The sequence below is a fragment of the Tursiops truncatus genome, chromosome 16 (genome assembly GCF_011762595.2).
Source record: "Tursiops truncatus isolate mTurTru1 chromosome 16, mTurTru1.mat.Y, whole genome shotgun sequence".
NCBI lineage: Eukaryota > Metazoa > Chordata > Mammalia > Artiodactyla > Delphinidae > Tursiops > Tursiops truncatus.
The window spans coordinates 78,035,434-78,058,313 of NC_047049.1; the positions used below are offsets into that span (position 1 = coordinate 78,035,434).

Here is a 22,880-nt window from a genome sequence, read left to right on the forward strand (position 1 = left end):
ACCTAGGTTACCACGACGGGCTAAATAATGGATCCTCAAAGATGTCCATGAATCCCCGGAACCTCTGAATGGTCCTTTACATGGTGAAAGGGAATTTGCCGATGTGATTAAGTTAAAGATTTTGAAGTGAGCAGATTACCCTGGATTATCCGAGTTGGTCCGGCGTCATCACAAGGGTTCTTACAAGAGGGAAGCAGGTGGGCCAGAGTCAGAGAAGGAGATGTGACCATAAGAGCAGAGGTCAGAAATGGAGGGATCTGAGGATGATACATTGCCGGCCTTGGAGATGGAGGAAGGGGCCAGGAGCCAGGTAATGTGGATGGCCTCCAGAAGCTGGGAGAAGCAAGGAGATAGATTCTTTCCTCTGTCTCTGTGTAGACAGAGACCCCAGAAAGAAACAGCCTTGCCGACACCCTCATCCTACCCCCGTGAGACTGATTTTTCACTTCTGATGAATACATTTATCTTGTTTTAAGCCACTGGGTTTGTGGTAATTTGTAACAGCAGCCATAGAAGACTACCACAGGCACATAGCCCAGTTCAGTGTCTTGTATTAATTTAACAAGCTATCCATCTGTCTGCTGTTTCTGCTGACTAACATCTAGAATAGTATGTTGCATGTGGAAGACACTTAGGAACTATTTGTTGGATGAATACATTGAGAGCTGATTATATTATATACTCAGTAGGATGCTAGACCCGGGATACATGACTGCCTTTATACCTGTGAATACAGAGATGAAGTGGATATTAAACAAATACTTGTACAAATAAAGAATGCATAGATTGTGTGGTGAGAGCTATGACAGAGAGCACCGGGGAATGATGACAGAGAGAGCGAGGGGACCTAACTTAGATCCTGGGGGTCAGGCAAAGCCGCCTGGGTGCACAGTTGAAATGAGGACCGAACATACCGTCTCTTGATTCCAGTTGCAAAGACAGAAACTTTCTCTGCACCAAGAGGTGACCTGATTGGAGCTCTCCTGGTGTCCATCATTTTTGTAATGCTGTGAGGTTGTTGTTTGTTCATGGAAGGACGGTGGAGTAGGCTAAGCCTGGCTCCGAGCTCGAGGGGGTGATACATTTCCATCTTCATTCTGGGGCCGATGCAGTGAGCGCCTCTTGATCCATTTCCTGGCCTCCCCACGTGGCATTTGCTCTCCGGCCGATGTACGGTGGCCTCATCGGCACTCTGCAGGGACGGGAACCAAGTGAGGATGACGAGGTTGGGAGGAGGGACCGCTGCCCCGTCCCCACCGCCTTCCTGGGTCTCAGGCCTTGATTGGGCTGTTGGAGCTGCGGGCACTTTCTGAAGCGGAGCTGGAGCCCAGGGGTAGATGAACGCTCATTGGGCACCTCTGCACCAGGGAAGGGGACAGAGCTGGGGAGATGACACCAAACAAGGCAGAATCCCTACATCCAAGCATTAGTGATGTGCCGGAGAGGTGAATGCAAACGCACAGAATACGAACCCTGGAGGGTTATTGTAGAAGCATGAAGTGAGACACAGCAAACTCGGCCCGAGCACCTCAGGGGGACACGGGGTGGGGGGGCGGGTCGGGGTCTGGAAGGAGGGCAGCAGCTACCATTTTTTTTTTTTTGCGGTACGTGGGCCTCTCACTGTTGTGGCCTCTCCCGTTGCGGAGCACAGGCTCCGGACGCGCAGGCTCAGCGGCCATGGCTCACGGGCCCAGCCGCTCTGCGGCATGTGGGATCCTCCCGGACCGGGGCACGAACCCGCGTCCCCTGCATCGGCAGGCGGACTCTCAACCACTGCGCCACCAGGGAAGCCCAACAGCTACCGTTTCCTGAGCCTTTCCTATGTGGTTAGAAGCTGGACACACAGGGACTTCCCTGGTGGTCCAGTGGTTAGGACTCCGTGCTTCCACGGTGGTGGTGGGGCACGTTTCAACCCCTCGTCGGGGAACCAAGATCCCACATGTCGTGCGGCCAAAGAAAAAAAGTACAAAAGAGAAGCTGGACACACAACATCCCTCCATCCTCAAAACAACATCATCCCATCACTATCATCACCCCCATCTTTTCAGATGCGTCTCAGAGGCGCAATCACTACTCATGCAATCTTAACAGCTGCTAAGATCTGCGCACCATCTATTTACATTCACACCCAGGCTCTTCCCACGGCGTGGATGGTAGATTTGTGGGAAAGATAGTGATCGGGGCTCCTCCTCGGGCCCCCACACAACTCATCCACACCTAACATTTCCTGGAGGTGTGTTTCCTGGCTCAGAAGGGAGCCAAGCCCGGGCAGGCTCAGAACTGGCCCTGAGTGCAACTGGGTGCCTGGGATCACAGGACCTAGACTGTCCATTTTAGGCAACACCCAGCAGAGCTTCCAAGGTTAAGCCAGCCCCTGCTGACCACAGAGAGCTCACCCCCTTCCTCTGCTGTGAGGCCAGACACGTGCTCTCCGGATGTGCTCCTGGAACCCTGCATTGGGAGCAAAGCTACTCGAGCATGGCAGCAGGAGGCCTGGGGTGCCAGAAGATTCTGCGGGCTGCCACTTGCCACCTGCCAACCAGAAACCCCGAGCTCCCCTTCGCCTACCCTCCCAGTCCTGCCTTATCAAATGGGATCTCGTAGGAATGGCTGGCAGCTCAGCAACCGTGGAGACAACACCTTAGTCAAACAAAGGCTCTCGGAGCTTGGGCGCAGAGGGCAGAGTTATTTAGCTCCTGGTTACCGCCTCATGACAGCAGTTCATGCTCAAGCTTTGACAGGGGAGACAAACACCCTCCTCCTGAAGGCCCTCCCGCACCCTTCTGGTGAATCATTCCCCCCGGGGTACCCATTTGAGGGAAGACCTTGGCCCTAAGGGCAAACGGCAGCTGGGAGGTAAAGGGCTGGGGGTCTGCTTTGGAGCTAGGCTAAGGAATGTGGGCTGGGCGCCACCCCCAGCCTGGACTTCATCAGCCCGAAAAACCTTCCTCTACCACCAGGCAGGAGCTTCCCTGGCCTTTGTTTAAGCTCCCTTCGGTTCCTGGGCTGGTCCAGAGAGGCCCCTTTGGCCTCTCTCCTCACTGCCCTGCATCCCATGGTGGACCAGCTTACGTCAGTACCAAACTGCAGTATGACGAAGCTGAGGCGGAGATACTCACCCCCGGGCCTCAGCAGGAATCCTCGGGAGTTTGTGTTACAGCGGCTGCTACACGGTTAGCAGAACTGGATGTGCCGAGGGCTCAGTTTGTCTTGCTTGTGATTGTCTGGAACCTTGGGCGTAATGTGTGTGTGAGGGTGTGGGATGGGAGGAAACGGGAGGCGCTGGGCAGGCAACAGATGGACCCCGGAACTTCCTAGAACTTACCACCCCCTCTGACATCAGTGGTCTACCCGCTCATCCCCTGTGAAGGACGACGAGTGCCGTGAGGAGAGAGGCCAGGGTCTTATTTTTCCTTGGATTCCCCAGCTCCTGCCACACCCCAAATATCCATAAATATTGTTGACTGCACGGTGGATGGCTTACAGTGAAGCTGTTGAACAGAGGGGTGATGGGGACTCCGCACTAGCTTGCGTCCCCTCCCACGGCACGGCGAGTAGAGGAGCGCCGATGACCTATCTGGAGGTCAGCCAGGTCAGCAGGGTGTGGAGACCTACTGGGTTAGATTTTCCGATTTTCCTCTAAATAGCAATAATAATAGCAGCGAATTACCCCGTGCCAGGCCCTGCACTGGCTTTCTGCACATGCGCTTTCTCTCTCTTTTTTTTTGACTTTTAATTAATTTATTTTTGACACATGCTCTTTCTTTTTTAAATTTTTATTTATTTATTTATTTTTGGACATGCACTGTTTTTAAATTTTAATTTTTTGCCCATGCTCTTTTTTCTTTTAATTTTTATTTATTTAGTTTTGCACATGCGCTTTCTTTTTTTAAAGATTTTGATTGATTTATTGATTGCCCATGCTCTTTCTAATCCTTATAAAGACATTGCAGGGTAGGTACTGTTGAAGGATGGGGGAGAACTACCAGAGAGGGCAGGGTCCCAGCTGGAGGGAAGAGTGAATTCCAAGGCCCCAAAGCACAAGTGTGCCCAGGGTGTTCTAGGCATAGCAAGGTCAGTGCTGCAGGGTTGGGGAATCAGGAGGAGACGAGATGAAGTGACAGTAGTAGGTGTGTGGGGAACAGATCACAGTGTGCCCTGGAGGCTGTCCCGAGGATTTTGCTGTTCTCCGAGGGAGGTGCGAGCCGCAGCAGGGTTTGGAGCGGCGAGGTGACCCAATCCAGTTTAGGTTTTAGCAGTGTCCTTCTGGCCGCTGGACTGAGGCCACACTGAGGGGACGAGGCTGGAGGCAAGGAGACTGATTAGGAGGCTGTGGAAATAACCCGGGGGAGGGGGATGGTGGCTTGCATCGGGGCTGAAGCAGGGTCAGGCTCTGGATATTCTGAACAGGGAGCCAGTGGGACCTCCTGACAGATGCGATCTAAGGTGTCAGAGGAAGAGCTGTCCTGAGCAACTGGGAGAATGAAGCTGCTGTTCCCTGAGCTGGGGTGATTGGGGAACCCGGGTCTGAGAGAGGAAATCAGGAGCTCTCTTTTGGACAGGATACGCTGGAGATGCCAGTCAGACGTCAAGGCGGTTGGAGCTCTGAGTCTGGAGCTGAGGGGGGAGATCTGGGCTGGAGATAAGACTTTGGTATCATCAGTGGAAGAAAGGTATTTACAGTCAGGACCCTGGAGGAGATCATCAAGGCAGGAGGAAAACCTGGCAGGTGCGTTGCAACCAGGAGAAGGAGGAGGTGAGGAAGGAGGTGGCGGGGGAGAGGGAGAGGGGCTGTTTCAGGAGGAAGGGGTGATCAGCTGGCTCACGTGATGCCAGGAGGTCACGTAAGATGAGGACTGAGTTTCAGCCCGGCTCCGTGCTGGCTGAATCTCACAGTAGACCCGACATACTGTGCACTGCTTGGTCCCTCAGAACTTGACGGATGATGGAGGCTAAAAACTGGAAAAAAAAAAAAAATCACAAGCCCCAGCCCACAGTCTAGTTACTTAACATTGGGTTTCCCCTAAACCACCCCTGCGCTCCCCAGGCCCCGCAGGACTCCCTTCAAGTTCTTGAACTGACGGGCTTCCCGCCCCGAAGCAGGTGCCTTCCTGAGAGTGGAATGGAAAAGGAATTATTCCAGAGGCTGTTATATCATAATTGCCCTAGAGGACCTTCAAGGAAGACTTTTGCAAACCTCCCCCCTTTTTAAAGAAAACCATGACTCTCTAATTCCTCTGTTTTATAATTTAGGGTTTACAGACAGTGCGTGGAGTTTACCTACCGTGGGATTTGACCTATATTAGAACATCACTGCACAGCCCAGCGCGTGGTACTGGAAGAGAAATCCCCAAATAAGGTGGCCTGAACAAGGGCGGGTTCGGTGGAAGTGACCACCGGAGAGGAGGGATTCTGGGCCAGCCTTGGCTCCGGATTGGCCACGTGATCTTAGGTACATCATGGACCACATTTTGTTCATCTGTTAAATGGGAATAACTCTGATTCTCACTACACTTACTCCACAGAGAAAGGACCCAGTTAATATATTGCAAAAGCATTGTGTAAAGTGGGAAACCCACGTAAATGCTGTTGAATGCTGAGCTCCGTGCCTGGAACGTAGTAGGGTGCAGTCACTGGAAGCTATTCTCCACTATTCTTGTGCATTTTATGTGAGACTATGAAAAGCACGATAAATCTGAAACACGCTGGGGAGGGATGATGGGTGGTGAGGGGTGGTGAGTCCATCTTACGAGTCTGGACTTGTCCACCCCTGGGAGACTTGCTATTGGTCCAGCTCCTATTCTACAGAGGAAGGGCTTAGGATGCCCACAAATGTCAATTTCTCCCTTGCTTACCAGCATAGCTCCAACTAAGGTGTGTACTTCACTGGTCCTTTCATAAAGGATGCTAAGGTAATTCACTGCTGCTCCAGTGAAACAAAGCATCTACATTGCCATCACCACCAGCATCACTGTGGCCATCAGGATGGTTGGCAAGGCAACGGGTTGGCACCACTAACGGGTAGCACCATTAGTCCTCTTGATGCCTTTTCATGATGGACAGTTCTGGAACCAAAAGCATCCACCCTTGAGAAGCTCACTTCATCAGATCTGCCTCAGGCTGCACCCCCTTCACCCCTTTCCCACCTATAGTAGTGTGTGGGGTGATGCCGGCCTCCGAAAGAAATACAGATAACATTCCTAGATGTTCCGAAGCTTTGTGTGAACGTCAGTGTTCCCTTTTTTTTTTTGCTACTGCCCTTTAGGTCCTGTGCATTTGTAGATTTTTCCTTTTCTGCCCAGCTTTGGACCATTCATTTGCTTTTGTTCCGGAAGAGGTGTGTCCTGTTGCTACTCACCTCCCTGCTTAATTCGAGATGACTGCTTACCCGCCATATCCACGCTCACCTTCTTCCACGATAACTGAAAGTGGGCTGGGCACACGGCTGTCTAGTTAAAGACCCCACTTCCTAGGATCCCTTGCATCATGATAGGGTCATAGGATTAATTCCTGTAAATAGAGTTTGTGCTAAAGCAGTGTGTGCAACTTCTGGGCCTTTCAGGGGAGAGGTTTGTGCCTCTCATTCTTCTACCCACCACTTCCTTCCTGCTTGTTGGAATGCGTCCTAGTGGTGAACCATCTTGGACTAAATGGATGAGGGCAACATCCTTGAGATGACAAAGCCACAAGATGGAAGGCGCCCATGTCTTGGCGTAAGAACTCTGGACTGCTTTACACTTACACAGATATGTGAGAGAAGCGCGAGGTTCTAGCTTATTTAAACCCTATTATTTTGAGAGTTTGATGAACCTACCTTCTCTTTGACTGACGCAGTGGATTGTAGGCTCCCTGGGGACAGAAAGCATGGTTTGCTCACTGTTGGGTCACTGGGACTGGCACTAGGGCCTGGCTTATAGTATATGCTCAATAAATAGTTGTTGAAAGTATGAAGGAGTTATTGTTCTATTCCAGCATCCTGAATTCTGCTTTCCGAAGACTGGGAGGCTCTTGGCCCATTGCTCACTTGGACGACAATGGCCTCTCTCACAGGCCAAGTAGGGAACGTCCCCAGGAAATGAAAAGTCAGAGAAGAGCCCCCGTCCTGCTGAAGGACTCTTTGGGAGTGTGAACCTCTAATCAAGCTAGAAGGTGTCACCTTCCTTTCTGCTGAGGACTCGTGACTCCTCACTCCCTGGGGTCCACATGACCTCTCAGCTCCATAGAGATGATGCCTCCTCCATGCGGGAGGCCCGTCTGGCAGTCAGAGAGTTCCAGCAGAGGTAGGAGGCCCACCAGGTACACCTTGAGCTGTGAGGATCAAAGCATCCACTAGGGCCTTATAGATTTTTCAAAGCTCTGACCTTCCCAGGGGACAGCAATCCAGAGTTTGAGAACCTCTCTCGGCCTGAGGTTCTTTTTGATCCGCTGATTGAGTGTGGTGACTAATGGCCCATTCTGCAGGATTTTCCTGCCGTGAGCCTTTACTTCCGACTGGGCCAGCCCATGAACACCAGCCATGTATCCCGATGCCCAGATTAGAGGAACCACGAGTAACCTCTTCAGCCTCTGCAGACTAGCCCAACCTGTGGCGATAGTGCTTTCACCTCAGGGCCATGCGATCCTGTCCCCTCTGCATGAATCCTGCCCCTGCCCCCTCAGTCCCACACTTAACCTGTCAGATCTTGCTTCCCTGTCACTTCCTTGCCTTATCAGGAGTGGGTCTCCCTTCAAAGTGCTTTCAAGCATCCTTGCTACTGTTTCCTTTGTTAGTGAGCTCCAGGGACCAGGTCTGTGTCCTGGTCACTTACCTTGGTGCCTGTCTTCTGGGAGTTTCTCACTAAATATTTCTTGAACAAAGGAGGAGACACACAAGTGTCTCTCTCGCCTAGTAGGACCTTAACGCGACCCTTGTTATGTGGCCCCAGCCCTTATTATTGGCGAAAAATACTTTTAGACTCTTGATGATCTCCTTGTTTGCTGGTCCATCCCCTAATCCAGTCCTCTGATCTCTCTGACCCCCAGCACCACAGTGCAGCTTCTTGCCCTAAATTCACGCCCTCCTGGTTGTCACACTGCCAGGAGTCTCCACGCTGGCCAATCCCGTCACCTGGAGTCCTGACACTTTCGTGCAGTTCCTGGCCCAGCCCGCCTACTCCTAGGTACATGTTGTTTCTATCTGAGGAATGCAAGAGGGGGCATGTTGATAAGGACGAGAGTAAGGCCAGCCTGTGATATTCCCAACAGACCCGAATCTCTGGGTGCGTAACACCGCCCTCCATCATACACAGATGACGGGTGACTCTTTTTTTAATTAAACTTTTCATTTTGAGATTATTGTAGATTCATATGCAGTTGTAAGAAATAATACAGAGAGATCTGTGTACCTTGTACTCAGCTTCCCTTATTGGTAACACCTACGCAATTATCATACAATATCACAACCAGGATGTTGACACTGAGACAGTCAAGACAGAATGTTTCCATCATGAGCGTCTACGAATGTCTCTCATGTTGGTCTTTTATAGCCACACCTACTTACTTTTTTTTTTTTTTTTCTTGTGGTTACACGGGCCTCTCACTGCTATGGCCTCTCCCGTTGCGGAGCACAGGCTCCGGACACGCAGGCTCAGCGGCCATGGCTCACAGGCCCAGCCGCTCCGCGGCATGTGGGATCTTCCCGGACCGGGGCACGAACCCGTGTCCCCTGCATCGGCAGGCAGACTCTCAACAACTGCGCCACCAGGGAAGCCCCCTACTTCCATTTTTTAAAACATTATTTTATTTTTTATTGAAGTATAGTTGATTTACAGTGTTGTGTTAGTTTCAGGTGTATGGTAAAGAGATTCAGTTATATATATATATATATATATATACACATTCTTTTTCAGATTCTTTTCCCATATAGGTTATTACAAAACACTGAGTAGAGTTCCCTGTGCTATACAGTAGGTCCTTGTCGTTTATCTATTTTATGTAGAATAGTGTGTATCTATTAATCCCGAACTCCTCATTTATCCCTCCCCGCTTTCCCCTTTGGTAACCACAGGTTTGTTTTCCATGTCTGTGGGTCTATTTCTGTTCTGTATATAAGTTCCTTTGTATCATTTTTTCTTTTAGATTCCACATATAAGCGATACTCCTTTTACTCACACCCAGCCACCCCCCATCTTTAACTCCCGACAACTGCTAACCTGCCCTCCACATCTATGATTTTGTCATTTCAAGAATTTTGTTAAAAGTGAGCCATATGGCGTGTAACCTTGACTTTTTCACTCAGCATAATTATCTGGAGATTCAACCAAGCTGCTCCGTGTATCAACAGTTTGTTCCTTTTGATTGGGAGTTTGGGACTAGCAGATGCAAACTAGCATATATAGGATGGATAAACAATAAGGTCCTGCTGTATAACACAGGGGACTATATTCAATATCCCGTGATAAACCATAATGGGAAAGAGTATGAAAAAGAATATATATATGTATAACTGAGTCACTTTGCTGTGCAGCAGAAATGAGCACAGCACTGTAAACCAACTATACTTCAGTAAAATATATATAAAAAGATAGTTTTTCCTTTTTACTGCTGAGCAGTATGCCATGATGCAGACGGACCACAGTCTGTTAAACCAGTCACCTTGACGTCTGGACGTTTCCAGTCTGGGATGATTACAAATGAAGCTGCTATAAACATTCATGTACAGGTTTTTGCGTGAAGATAAGTTTTCATTTCTCTGGGATAAATGCCCTTTCTTCATCCAGCTGAGCATTTGGGCTCTTTTTTCTTGCATGTCCAGTGAATGCAAAGTAATATTACTATTAGCTAAAGGAAAGCGTAATTGAGAAGGGCAATCTGTTGTCCCTAAATTGTATCGTCTATTCCAAACTAAAGATGAGTGATATTTGTATTACCTTTTGTCTGTAGGTGTCCACACCTCTTCTCCCCCTCTTAAGGATAAACAAAAATCGGCTGTGTGACCATCCTACATACATCACATTTATTAAGCTGTCTCCCTAGCAAGTTAGCTAAACTCTTGGGAACGAAGAGTCATGCCTCAGACATCATGGGCCCCATGACATCTCATTCATGGGACCCTTCCATATTTTCGTGTGTTTACACTCTAACATAAAGTAATAATGTAATAGTGCTGTCATCTGCAAAATTAAAGATCCTGGCACATTACGCGTGGGTCAGGCTTTGGGCTGTCTTTCTACAGGGTTGATGGATTTGCATGGATCTGGCCCTTCTATCTCATTCCGTCCTGCTGGGGACCAGTGGCTCATCTTTGAGGCAGATGGCCAGGGTTAAGGGTGGAATCTGAGGCCATGAGTTGGAGTGAAATTAACTGCTCCCTTCACATGGGGATTGAACCCCTGACCTTCACCTCATTCACATGGCACTCCAACACAGCAATTCCCAGCCTCAATTTTATATCACCCCAGGGTGTTTCCACTTATCTCAAGAGGGAGCTGTGGAATTCCCCAAACAAAATAAATTTTAGTTCGCTTTCATTTAGACATTAAATATGGACTGTACAGGCAGTACTTTGCAGAAGTGCAGGAGAATGGCTGATGTTAAAAAATTAAGCCGCCATGGTGAGCTGGTGCCCAAACACCCCGAAACACCTTCTCTAACCCACTGAGCCAGTCTGGGGAGGCAAGCGTCTACATATTAGCAGCAGGCATGGACGGCTTGTAAATTATGGGGGGAAAACAGCCCACTCCTACCAAACGTCTGCCTTTCATGGGGACTGTTTCACGGGGTCGGCTGGGCGCACTCTAACTTTGCCTGGGCCTGATGGGCCCAGCTCAGCTCCCGTCCAGCCAGGCTCTCCTTTTTTCTTCCTAGAGTCTGTGATGTTTTGCACAGTCTTAGGAAGTTGCTGCAGGAACAATTTGTGATTTATTAAGATAATAAATTGGGCTTTGTTGTCGAGGCTTCTTCCTGGGTCAATACACAAGATTTATCACTCCCATGCCCGCTTGGGAAGCATGTGGCTCAAAGGGTTCCAGTGCCTCTGGCCACTGGCTGATTTTGGAGGCGAGCAGGTGCTTTGCCGGGCAGGCCGGCAGCCTAAGGGTAATGCAGGGGAAGGAACAGTGGGGATCAGTTATTTAATAAACATCTTCAAAACTCTTCATGGTAGTTTACTGATAACAGCCACAGGTATTTATTAAAGGATAATACTTATAGCTCCTTATAGTGGTGGTGCGCTTTGTAACTTCTAAAAGACTTTCACATACATTATCTTATTTGTTTATCCTTTACACACCTGTCAAGAATTACTATGCTTATATTGTTGATGTGCAAACAGATTCAGAAAAACTGAGTGACTTGCCCAAGGTCACACAGCTCGTAAATCTTGGATGTAAGACCAGCTCCCATGGCGTCTCATATCCTGTATCCCTTTCACTATATCACTCTCAGTTTATCATCAACATCCATTTGATTTTGGCAAGAAAGGGTCTAGTATCTCCATTTTGTAAGAAGAACAAATTGACACAAAGATGTACTTAAATTTTGGGGCTCTGCCTCTCTTTTTCTGATGGCATTATGTCCGTTTCTTGTTGAAGGGCGAGGAATTCTTTTGCGGACTACTTTCTGCTCTCAGAGTCCAGAACCTCCACAGTCACTGTCACTACCATGGTGGTCATTTGGCTCCAATGTGGCCTCTGCATCCAACAGGGGCTTACGCTGGCTACTTTTGGGCTGGGAGGAGGAAGCAATTGGACAGTTCCTTTGCATCTACTTAAAATTGCTCTTTCAACTTCATGATCTCAAGGCCCTGCTGGCAAAACACTCTCCTTCCCAGTCCTTCAAGGATGGGATTTTTGTTCTAGGTCTTTCTGAACAAAGTCTCATTCTGTGAAATTCTTCTAATCCAGTGAGCTGAGAGCGCACTTTCCCAATTGGGCCCTTAGACACACTGCTCCCCCCCAAGTATTTAATTTCTCCAAGGCACATTCTCTTCCCCACCCAGAAGAGAGTTTGACCTCCTCTGAACATCTCTCCATTTATTGTTTAGACTTTGATTGGAACTTAGGTTGTAGTAGGAAACTGTCATTTTAATTTATTTTTAAAAAAATAGATGTATTTATTTATTCATTTTTGGCTGCGTTGTGTCTTCGTCACTGCGCGTGAGCTTTCCCTAGTTGCGGTGAGCGGGTGCTACTGTTCACTGTGATGCACATGCCCCTCGTTGCGGTGGCTTCTCTTGTTGCGGAGCACGGGCTCTAGGCGCGCGGGCTTCAGTAGTTGTGGCTTGCGGACTCTAGAGCACAGGCTCAGTAGTTGTGGTGCATGGGCTTAGTTGCTCCGCGGCATGTGGGATCTTCCCGGACCAGGGCTCGAACCCGTGTCCCCTGCATTGGCAGGCGGGATCTTAACCACTGCACCACCAGGGAAGTCCCCAAAACTGTCATTTTTTAACTGCCCGGTATCTACATCCTCTTCCTTGAAGGAATTCACTGTGGGGCACAGAGCAGCCTGGGCAAAAGCATAGGACTGAGCTTGGCCCAACCTGAGTGAGTGCGAGATGACCCCACTAGGATGCCAGCTCCGTGAAGGCAGATGGTTTTGTCTTTTGGGTTCATGCCTGAATCTGCTGTTCTAGAACAGTGCCAGCCTCCTCCTAGATTATTTATTCAGTGAATAAGCTAACAATGCAAGGATGATGAGATTAGAACTGAGAGTGGCCAGCGTGGTGGGGACAGCCCAGTAATCACAGCTGTGTCCATTGATGGCATAAGTTTGTCTCTCCTTCCTGGATCCCTTGGTTGAAGACCATTTACTAAGCCTGCTCCTTTAACCTCCCCAACAGTTCCATTTTCTGCTTGAGTTATCCAGAGTTGGTTTCTGAGGCATGCAACCTAGAAACCTGATGGATATTAATTGGATAGGGTTGATTAACCATGTATATACATTTTATCTAACTTAGACTGTAAACTTATGGACGGTACCATATCTCATTATCCTGTAGAACGGTGCTTTGCAAATAATGACAAGGCATGTTTGCAGATGGTGATGAAGATGCTCTAATATCATTTTCAAGGCCAGGCACCTGAGAGGTTGGGTGTTCAAGGACTGTCTTCTCTATGTGCACATGCGTGCACATTTACACACTCACACATGCGTGCATTCTCATTTCTGAGACACCATTTGCAAGAGGCCATTTGGGTAATGCAGCGGGCCCACTGAATCCGGAAGAAATTCAAGGCCATGGGCCAGCTACACCACGGAAGCCCCACACTCAGCCAGACGTTGTCATTGGCAAACCAAACCTGAAAGCTGTCACCAAATTCTGGTCCCTGGCAGTCCCGATGCAACAATGTGCTGAGAGACAAAAGAAGGAGAAACCCAAGTGGAGATCGCCAACGTGTCTTTTCGGGCAGCCAGCAGCTTGCACAGAGGGTCAGCACAGACACCGGCAGAGAAGAACATTCTCCCGGCAGGACTCCATCTCCAAATTAGGCACCACTTCAGAGAACCTCAGCCTCATACCTTATGGGATTTATTTTTTTCAAAGATCTAACATTTGTTCTTAGTTATTCTTAATAAATAACTAAGTGTAGCACCATTTATTCACTCACTCACTTATTCGTTCATTTTTTCCTTCGTTCAATGAAACCTTTGTCATCTATGTGCTGGGCCCTTTCTCTGGCCCCAGTTGATGACAAGAACTCTGGAAAGCAGGTAAACCCTTCTCACCTTTGCATACAAAAGACGAAGAAACCCAATTAGATAGAGCCATCTCCCCTGGCTCATTGATATCAGAACTTAGACTAAGACGCATATTCTAATTCTTTTCTTAAATTGAAATATAGTTGATTTACAATGTTGTTTTAGTTTCTGGTGTACAGCAAAGTGATTCAATTTTATATATATGTATTCTCTTTCATATTCTCTTCCATTATGGTTTATTGCAGGGTATTGCATATAGTTCCCTGTGTTATACAGTAGAACCTTGTTTATCTATTTTATATATAGTATTGTGTATATGTTTATCCCAAACTCCTAATTTATCCCTCTTCCTCCTTCCCCCTTTGGTAACCATAAGTTTGTGTTCTATGTCTGTGAGTCTGTTTCTGTTTTGTAAATAAGTTTATTTGTATCATCTTTTTTTTTTTAGATTCCACATATAAGTGATATCATATGATGTTCGTCTTTCTCAGTCTGACGTAGTTCACTTAGTATGATGATCTCTAGGTCCATCCATGTTGTTGCAAATGGCATTATTTCGTTCTTTTTTATGGCTGAGTAGTATTCTATTGTGTACATATGTACCACATCAGATATTCTAACTCTTAGTTCTGAGCAGTAGCTCCTGCACAAGTAATTATTGAGAAATACTGATTAGGAAAAGTACTGTTACCTGGCAGGTAATGTTATTTTAGTTTATAACTCTCAAGATACTACTATGGAAGTGTGCAGTGATTTTGCAGGGTGGCTTTGAGTTACCTCATGGTGTTACCAATCATTCCAAAATTCTCCAAAAAATGCATTTTAGTTTGAATTGCATAATATATCATTTAGCTGGATTTCCCCCAGGTAGGGGTATGAAGCTGCGGTAGAGGACATTGTCTCAGCATCATGGGCAGGCAGGTAGGGCCCACGGCTACAAATTTCCAGGCTCTGGGCCTGAACAAAGTAGAGGCTTGATAACTTGGGGTGGACAGAGCTTGGAACTACCATCAGGAGAGCTTATCCCACAGAAAAAGAGAAACTTGGGTAAAAAAGCAGGGGGTTATCCCAAGTGGGAAGAGTTACCAGAGATGCTACCAGGTTGAAGGATGGTTTTCCCAATTTGAATGACCATCAGAATCCCTTGGGGTTCTTTTTACAGCTATAGATTCCTAGGCCCCTCTCCTTAAAGATTTTACTCAGTGGATCTGGGTTGAGGCCAAGGAATCGGCATTTTTAGCCAGACCCCCCCAGCTATTTTTTTTCTAATCAGGAAAGATTTAGGTAAACTCTGGGTTTGAAGGTGTCGCCTCTCAAAGTGAAGAAGCAACTTGACAAAGCCAGGTCTCAGAGGGGGTGGGGGTCTGCCCCCAAAAGGCACAAACCACAACCAAGCCTTTTAGAAAATGGGAATTGACAAAAAGCAGCTGTAGTCCATATTGCATGATGACTTCCAGAAAACAGCCGCGACTGCAGATCCCTCTTCATAAGCAGGATGGGTGGTCTGTGTGCTCCAGGCCATCACAGCACCCACATTATTACCCAGGTGCCCCAGTGAGCCATTCCCCCATCACCCGGAGTCTCAGGTAGGGTTTCCCTTGGACTCTCCCTGCTCGGGGACTGACAGTCTGCAAGGGCTGCTGCCTGCCCTGCATCCCTTTTTCATTAAAGTCCCGGCTCTACCGACCTCCTCTGGATCAAATGACTACATTTCCCTGTCTTGGGTCCTCCTGGGGACCTGCCTCTGGGTCTCCTGTGGGGAAGTCAGAGGCATGAGCTTGTCTGGGATGACAGAAGCTGCGTCTGTGTCCTCATCCTGACCACATGCCCCAGCAGCTAATCCCTCTGTAGGAGTGAGGACCACTAACCTCGAAAATTCCCAGGTTTGCTGCTGAACAGTGTGCCCAAGAAGGGGACTGGCTGCTTCTGCAAGCAGCCAAGCCCAGATAATCCCAGAAGTAAACAGTGAAATAGCTGAAATCCTTTAGAGTGAGAACAAAGCAGCTACCATTTATTCAGCCACCCTCTGCTTTCTTTTTTTTTTTCTTTGTAAATTTATTTATTTATTTTTGGCTGTCTGTTTATTTATTTTTGGCTGGGTCGGTTGCTGCGCGCAGGCTCTCTCTAGTTGCGGAGAGCGGGGGCTACTCTTCGTTGCGGTGCATGGGCTTCTCATTGCAGTGGCTCTTCTTGCTGTGGAGCATGGGCTCTAGGCACGCGGGCTTCAGTCGTTGTGGCTTGCAGGCTCAGTAGCTGTGGCTTGCGGGCTTAGTTGCTCCGTGGCATGTGAGATCTTCCCGGACCAGGGCTCGAACCCGTGTCCCCTGCATTGGCAGGTGGATTCTTTACCACTGCGCCACCAGGGAAGTCTGTCTCTGCTGTCCTTTTCACATACATTATTTCATTTGTATCTCAGAGCAATCCTTTGAGGTGGTTGTTATTATACCCATTTTATAGATGAGGACAAGCTCAGCATAGTTAAGTAACTTGCCACTGTCACACAGCTAGCTAGTAAATAAACTTTTTAAGATTGAAGTAGAATGGACATAAAGAAAGCTGTAGTGTGCTACTTAATGGATTATCACAAATGTGAACCCACCTGTGTAACCATCATCCAAAACAGGAGTTAGAATATTACCAGCATCGGAGAAATCCCTCCACGCCTACTCCAATAGTCACCTCTTCCCCGATGGCAACCATTTTGGTCACCAAAGATTAGATTGCTTGTCTGTTGATTTTGTAAAAATGGAATTGTACATCATGCATTCTTTTTATCTGGCTTCCCCCACCCCCAACTCAGTATTATGTCTGTAAAGTTGATCTAATGTTGTTAAGGATGCAAGTCGTTTTCTCATTTTTAATGCTGTAAAAATTTCCTTAGTATACATCTACCACGATTTATTTATACATTCATCTGCTGCTGGTCATTGGGTAGATTTTAATTTGGGCCTATTACAAATAAGGCTGCTTGGAACATTCTTGTATACGTATGTTGGTGTATACATTTCTGTGTGGTGTAGACCAAGGAATGGAATTGCTGGGTCATAGTGTGTGTGTGCGCATATGGTCAGCTTTAGTAGATCCTGATAGTTTTGCAACGTGGCTGTACCAGTTCATACTCCTAACAAATATTGGGTTGGCCAAAAAGTTCGTTTGAGTTTTTCCCTAACATCTTTCCAGAAAAACCTGAACGAACTTTTTGGCCATCCCCTAACAGCTATGAGATTTTTTTGGCGGGGGGGTGGGGGGGATCTGCCTTCTCACCAACACTTGATATTGTTGGTCTTTTTATTTTTGCCATTCTGATGAGTGCATTTTACCTTGCATTTCCCTGATGACTAATATAATTGAATACATTTTCAAATGTTATTGGTCATTACTGGCCTGTTTGGGTCTTTTCCCCGTTTCTCTATTGGGTTGTGTGTCTTTCTTGGTGATACATAGGAGTTTTTTGTATTTTCTGGATATGAGTTCTCTGTCAGTCATATGAATTACAATTATCTTCTTCTCTGTGGCTGCCCTTCTCACTCTTAATTTTTTTGATGAAAAGAAGATCCAAATTTTAATGTAGTCTAATTTATTGATGTTTTCTTTTTTGGAGTCTGCTTTTTGTTTCTGTTGTATAAAAATAGGGACTACATGACTACATATGTAGGAAATACACAACAGTTTGTGGAAAAACTGTCAGAGTTCATAAGTAAATCAAGCAAGGTTGACTTCTTTTATTGAACAACTTTGTTTTATTTACTTATTAATTCTGACAGTTTTTCTACAAACTATTTTTTATTTTCTACATATGTAATCATGTAGTCTATAAATGATGTCAATTTTATTTTTTTTCTTTCCAATTCATAAAATTTTATTTCTTTGCCTTGCTTTATTGCAAAGGCTAAGACCCCCAGTTCAATAACGAATAGAAATGAAGACAGGGATCCTCCTTCTTTTGTTCTCAATACTGGGAAAAGGTATCAATATTTGAATGTTAAGTATGATATTTACTAGAGATATTTTTGTAGCTTCTCCATCTTACTAAGTTATCACCTCTCTATTCCTAGTTTCTTAAAAGAGTTCTTGTTTCCTTTTACTGTCACTGAGATTAATTTTAGCAAATGATTTTTTCAGAATCTATTGAGTTGATCAATGATTTTCTTCCTTATTCTGTTACTATAGTAAATTATATTAATTGATTTTTGAACATTGAGACAATCTTGCATTCCTGAAATAAAATCTATCTTGGTTGTGATGTATTATCTTTTTCATACACTGTTAAAGCCAATTTGATAATATTTTGTTTAGTATTAGCATTCATGTTCAGGAGAAAGAAATGACCTGTCATTTTCTTTCCCAGTCAGACTTTGATATTAAGTCTTTGATATTGCTCTCAAAAATGAGTTGAGAGGTCACTTGTTTTCTATTCTTTGAAAGAGTTTGTGTAAGATGAATGTCATTTTGTCCATAAGTATTTAGAAGAATTCACTGGTGAAGCCATCTGGTCCTGGAGTTTTCTTTGTAGAAAGATTTTGTTATTATGGATTTCATTTATTTAAAAGATATAAGACTATAAATTGGTTCAGAACAGCCTCTTATTTAATAGCTGTAGGCTATAGTGTGATGTCTTCTTTTTCATTCCTGATATTGATTATTTGTTCCTCATCCTTTTTTAAAGAAATTAGTCTTGTCAGGAGCTTATCAATTTCGTTAGTCTTTTTAAAAGACAATTTTTGGCTTTGTTGTTTTTCTTTGTTGCATTAGTGTTTTCTACTTCATTCATTCCTGCTGTTGACTATTTCCATCCTGTATTATCTTAGGATTTAATTTGTTGTTCTTTTAGTAAAATCGTAAGATAGGAACTTGGTTCATTGTTTCTTCAAACTTTCGTCTTCTCCAGTGATGCATTTAAGGCTACAAATTTCTCTTAAGTGTGCTTTGGGTGCATCCCATAAGTTTTGATGTTTTAGTTTTACAGTAAGTCCCCTACATATGAACGAGTTCCATTCTGAGAGCATGTTCATAAGTCCAACAACGTTAGCCTAGGTACCCAACTAACACAATCGGCTATATGGTACTGTACTGTAATAGATTTATAATACTTTTCACACAAATAATACATAAAAAACAAACAAACACAAAAAATAAAACATTTGTAATCTTATAGTACAGTACCTTGAAAGGTACAGTAGTACAGTACAACAGCTGGCACACTGGGGCATGTTCACATCTTTGAAAGTTAGCAACTTGAAGGTTCGTATGTAGGGGACTTACTGTATTATCTTTTCATTAAAATATTTTCTAATTTCCATCGTGATTTCTACGTTGATTCATGGGTTATTTAGAAATGTATTGCTTTGTTGTACATCCCGTTGATCTAATCAAGGACTGAGCTCTTTAAAGAAGATTCGGACTTTCTGCAGGCTGACCTCTTTCTGGATCATGCTTTCTTGGGGACTTTCAACTGAAAGTCTGAGATATTTCCCTTGGCCCTCCCCCCTTGCTGGACCCTGAATTCCTTTTTTGTGACCCCAGCCCCATAGACTCCTAGAAGCTCTGCTCAACTTCTCAGCCACTGCTTGGGAACTGACAAATGCTGAGGAGAAAAGCAGCTGGGACTCCTCTCTCAGCTCATGCTTTCTTTCTGAGATTTTTAGCTCCTTAGTTTCTCACTGCCCTGGTGATTTTTTGATGGCTTCAACTAGATTGAAAAAATACATCTTGTCGATGTTTGCCAGTGTTTTCGGCAGGAGGGTATTCTGTGACAAGTCAGCCTGCCGTTACCACCAGGGAAGATGCCCTAGAGGCAGGATTTGGGTGCGGGTCCCTGCGTGCCCAGACCCAGAGCTGAAGCTGCCTCCTGGCAGGTGGAGCGGCTGGGGGAGGGGAAACGCGGAGTTCAAAGGCAACGTTAAGCCATCCTTGCTGCTCTCCTTGACCTTCCTCATTATTATTGATCTAGTCCTTTGGATTAAGCATTGCCATTTATCTAACCTCAGTTTTAAAATGTGCTAAACACAAATTTTCTGATGTCTTAATAGAATTCATCTTTCTTGGTTACTCACTTTCTAATGTTTGTTCACAGGGCCTCTGGGGCCCCTGCTACCTCTTTCCCAAGTTCATCCTTTCCTGGTCTGAAACCAGTATAGGAGGGAAACAGAAGTAGAATCAGATTGTCCTGGAACTCTTTACCTCCCTCAGTAGACTTGGCTGGCCCCTGCATGGGATCTCCTGCACAGGTTCCCAAGGAGCTGTTCTTAAGACTCTCCCACAGCGGTTTCTTTTCTGTGGATGTGAGTGCCATGACCAGCTACATCCCCGTTTCTCTTTGGCTGCCAGGAAGCCCAGAGTGTAGAGTGAAATTTACGGTTCAACGCTAGCAACTACATCAATGCACTGACACTGAATGTGACTTTTCCTCCCTGGCTGGACTTTCCCTTCTTATTTCTTTCTTCCCCTTGCTCTGAATTTTCTTTATTTCTCTATATTTATCCTGTGATTGTTTCTTCCTGTGTGCCTTTATATGAAACTTGAGTCACGTCAGTTCTGCCAACCTCTTCTGTCAAACTTGGAGTTTTTATTTGTGTTTTAAAATGTTCAAGTCTGGAGGCATTTGATAGACAGTAGAATGGATCTTGGAGAAACAAAGATATGGACAGTATTGCAATTTCTAGAATTTATGGTAAAATTGAATTTTCATGACTCTTTGCCATATGTATTTTAAGAGTTTTCATAACTCTATATCTCTTGATTTATGGGAAAGACACTTTTCAAAATTAAAATTAATAAACAGTGTTCTCTGATTAACCAGGAGTAAAGGTAGATGGATGAATCTGTCCATCCTGTCCACCAAGCATGAAAACTTGAAGATCAATTTTTCAAGTGCATGGACAAATTAAAGAATTTACAGGGACTTCCCTGGTGGTCCAGTGGTTAAGACTCCATGCTTCCAATGCAGGGAGCATGGGTTCGATCCCTGGTTGGGGAACTAAGATCCCACATGCCTTGCGGCCAAAAAACTAAAACACAAAACAGAAACAATACTGTAACGAATTCAATAAAGACTTTAAATATGGTCCACGTCAAAAAGAAAAATCTTAAAAAACAAAAAAGCATTTACACATCAAAACCAGAAACTATAATGTTACTACTCATTTTTGCAATAGACCAGTATGGAAATGCTATGTGTTTTTCCTTTTTTCCAAAAAGTATATTCATGTAACTAAAGTGTAATTAATGTAATTATAGGTACTAATCCATTACATTTGTTCGGTACTAGAATATTTACTGTATTTTTAAATTTTTCTGATTGGCATAACCATCTGCAGAAAGGTCAGAAAAAGACTCTCCACTTTTCTTTTCTAACCATTATCATTGTTGCTGCACTTATGATTATTAATAAAAATAATGTTGTCATATAGGAGCAGGGGCGATGCAGTGTCTTGCCTGGGGGTCAGTCCATGAGGCCTGCCACTGGGCACCCGGTAAGGGCTGAAGAAATAGCTGCTAACCTGTGTTCTGGCGTCCTGATGCTCCATCTCTGCATCCTGTGTCCTGCATTCTGCTTTCTCAAGGATAAGGCAGTTCTCTGCACATGGTTCCTCAGGCTGATGCTGTAAAATTTCATTTGCCTTGGCCTTTGTTATCGAGTTCAGTGTCCCAGCAAGTCCACCCAGGGCCTGGCCAGGGCAGGCTCTGTGTAAGATGCTTTCTGTGCGTCATCTCCCAGCCACGGAGCTCCACTCAGCTGCCTGGGCCGCACGCTCAGCCCAACCCCTTCTTACCGTGTGGTCTTAAAGCAGGTCACTTCACGTCCCGGTACCTCTCTCGGTCAAACCCAGGTAATAGTATTTCCCAAATACAGAAAGGGTTTTCTTTATGCCCCGTGAGCTCCTCAGATGGAGCGCCACGGCAAGGCCCCGTGCGGCCTTGGGATGGGGTGTTGCCGCCATGTGATTAGGTAACTTGAGATGCTGCTTGTTACGCTTTGCCTGGACTCAGTGTGAGGCTGTCACAGAGCTCCGGGAACTCTCGGTGACACCGAAACCCTGCCGTAAGCTGGGATTGCCTTACACTTCCATAAAGCGCACCAGAAAAGAGCAGCAGTGTTGACTAACCCAGTCCTCAGTTAACACTCTCATTTGACTTCCTCTGCTGGGTACAAGACGGGTAAGTAAGACATGACCCAGTTACAGGTGACAGGAGCAAAACCAACACTCACAGCCCACTGAGCTGGGGGGAGGGCAGCTTTCCCTGTAAAAGGTAGCAGCAGCTCCCCAGGAGGAATCAGGCCAGACTGGGCAGGGCTGGGCCTTTCGCTGTGCAGAGAGGGGCAAAAACCAATAGCCCTCGTGTGCTGAGTTCCTGCTAGGTGCCGAGAGCTATGCTAGGTATGTCTTTCTCCTCTGAAGCCTCCAGACAGCTGGATTAAATCCTATCCATATTCTAAAGACCAAAACAAACAAAAAACCATCCACTCAACGTTATACATTTTTCATCATGATGGAAGCTTACCCATTTGGGGCCATAATCCCAAGCCTGAAATTTTGGCCTGGGGCTTCCTCTCTGATCCTGAGGCTTTAGGACCACACAGCATGGGTCTGCAGACTGCAGAGGGGAGGCTTCCTTTTCTCATTCTGATGCAGACCTCCAGAAGTGGCCCTACAGCCACAGGCAGCCTCTCTCCTCCCACGGTCTTGGCTAGGTCTCCTTGAGCCTGACAAACTTTTACCCAGAACCCTCTGATCCAGGTTTGACTAATGAAATCCAAATCCCAGTGGGTTCACTCATCTGGCTGCTGTGTTGCAGGCCGTCAAAGGCAGAGTCTTGGTTGTGTTTTCTTTTGAGCTGCTTATAAAGTTGAGGTGGGGGGAAGGGTTGGGGGAAGGGGTCGTAAGGGACCCTGGAATCAGAGAAGATGCAGGAGATTATCTTCTTGGCTTGGGGGCCTCTGGGCACCTTAAGGCAAGTATGGTGTGCTTGGAGAGAGGGGACAGATTGCTGAAGGATGGCCCTTGGGGAGACAAGAGGGAGGGTCCCTGGGACGGGCTGCTAGTGTCACAGCCCCTGTGGCCCTCTGGAGGCAGGGGCTCCCAGAGATTCCAGGTAAGAAGACATCTCTGCTGCCTGGTGAGGAATTTATTGTGTTAAGTGCTGGGAAACATGCTTAGTTGAACTGACACTCTGCTGCTGAGCGTGTGTGTGTGTGTGCGTGC

At 46.1% G+C, this 22,880-nt stretch overlaps 1 long non-coding RNA gene across 1 annotated transcript; it reads right to left on the bottom strand.

Annotated features, from left to right (window-relative positions):
• Positions 1-3,995: 3,995 nt before the first annotated feature.
• Positions 3,996-22,523, bottom strand: LOC141276702 (uncharacterized). The gene is made up of 3 exons (XR_012326669.1): positions 22,180-22,523; positions 4,827-4,959; positions 3,996-4,303 (listed from the first exon to the last, which is right to left on the bottom strand). It is a non-coding gene; the product is annotated as an uncharacterized lncRNA (long non-coding RNA).
• Between the last annotated feature and the right edge of the window lie 357 nt (positions 22,524-22,880).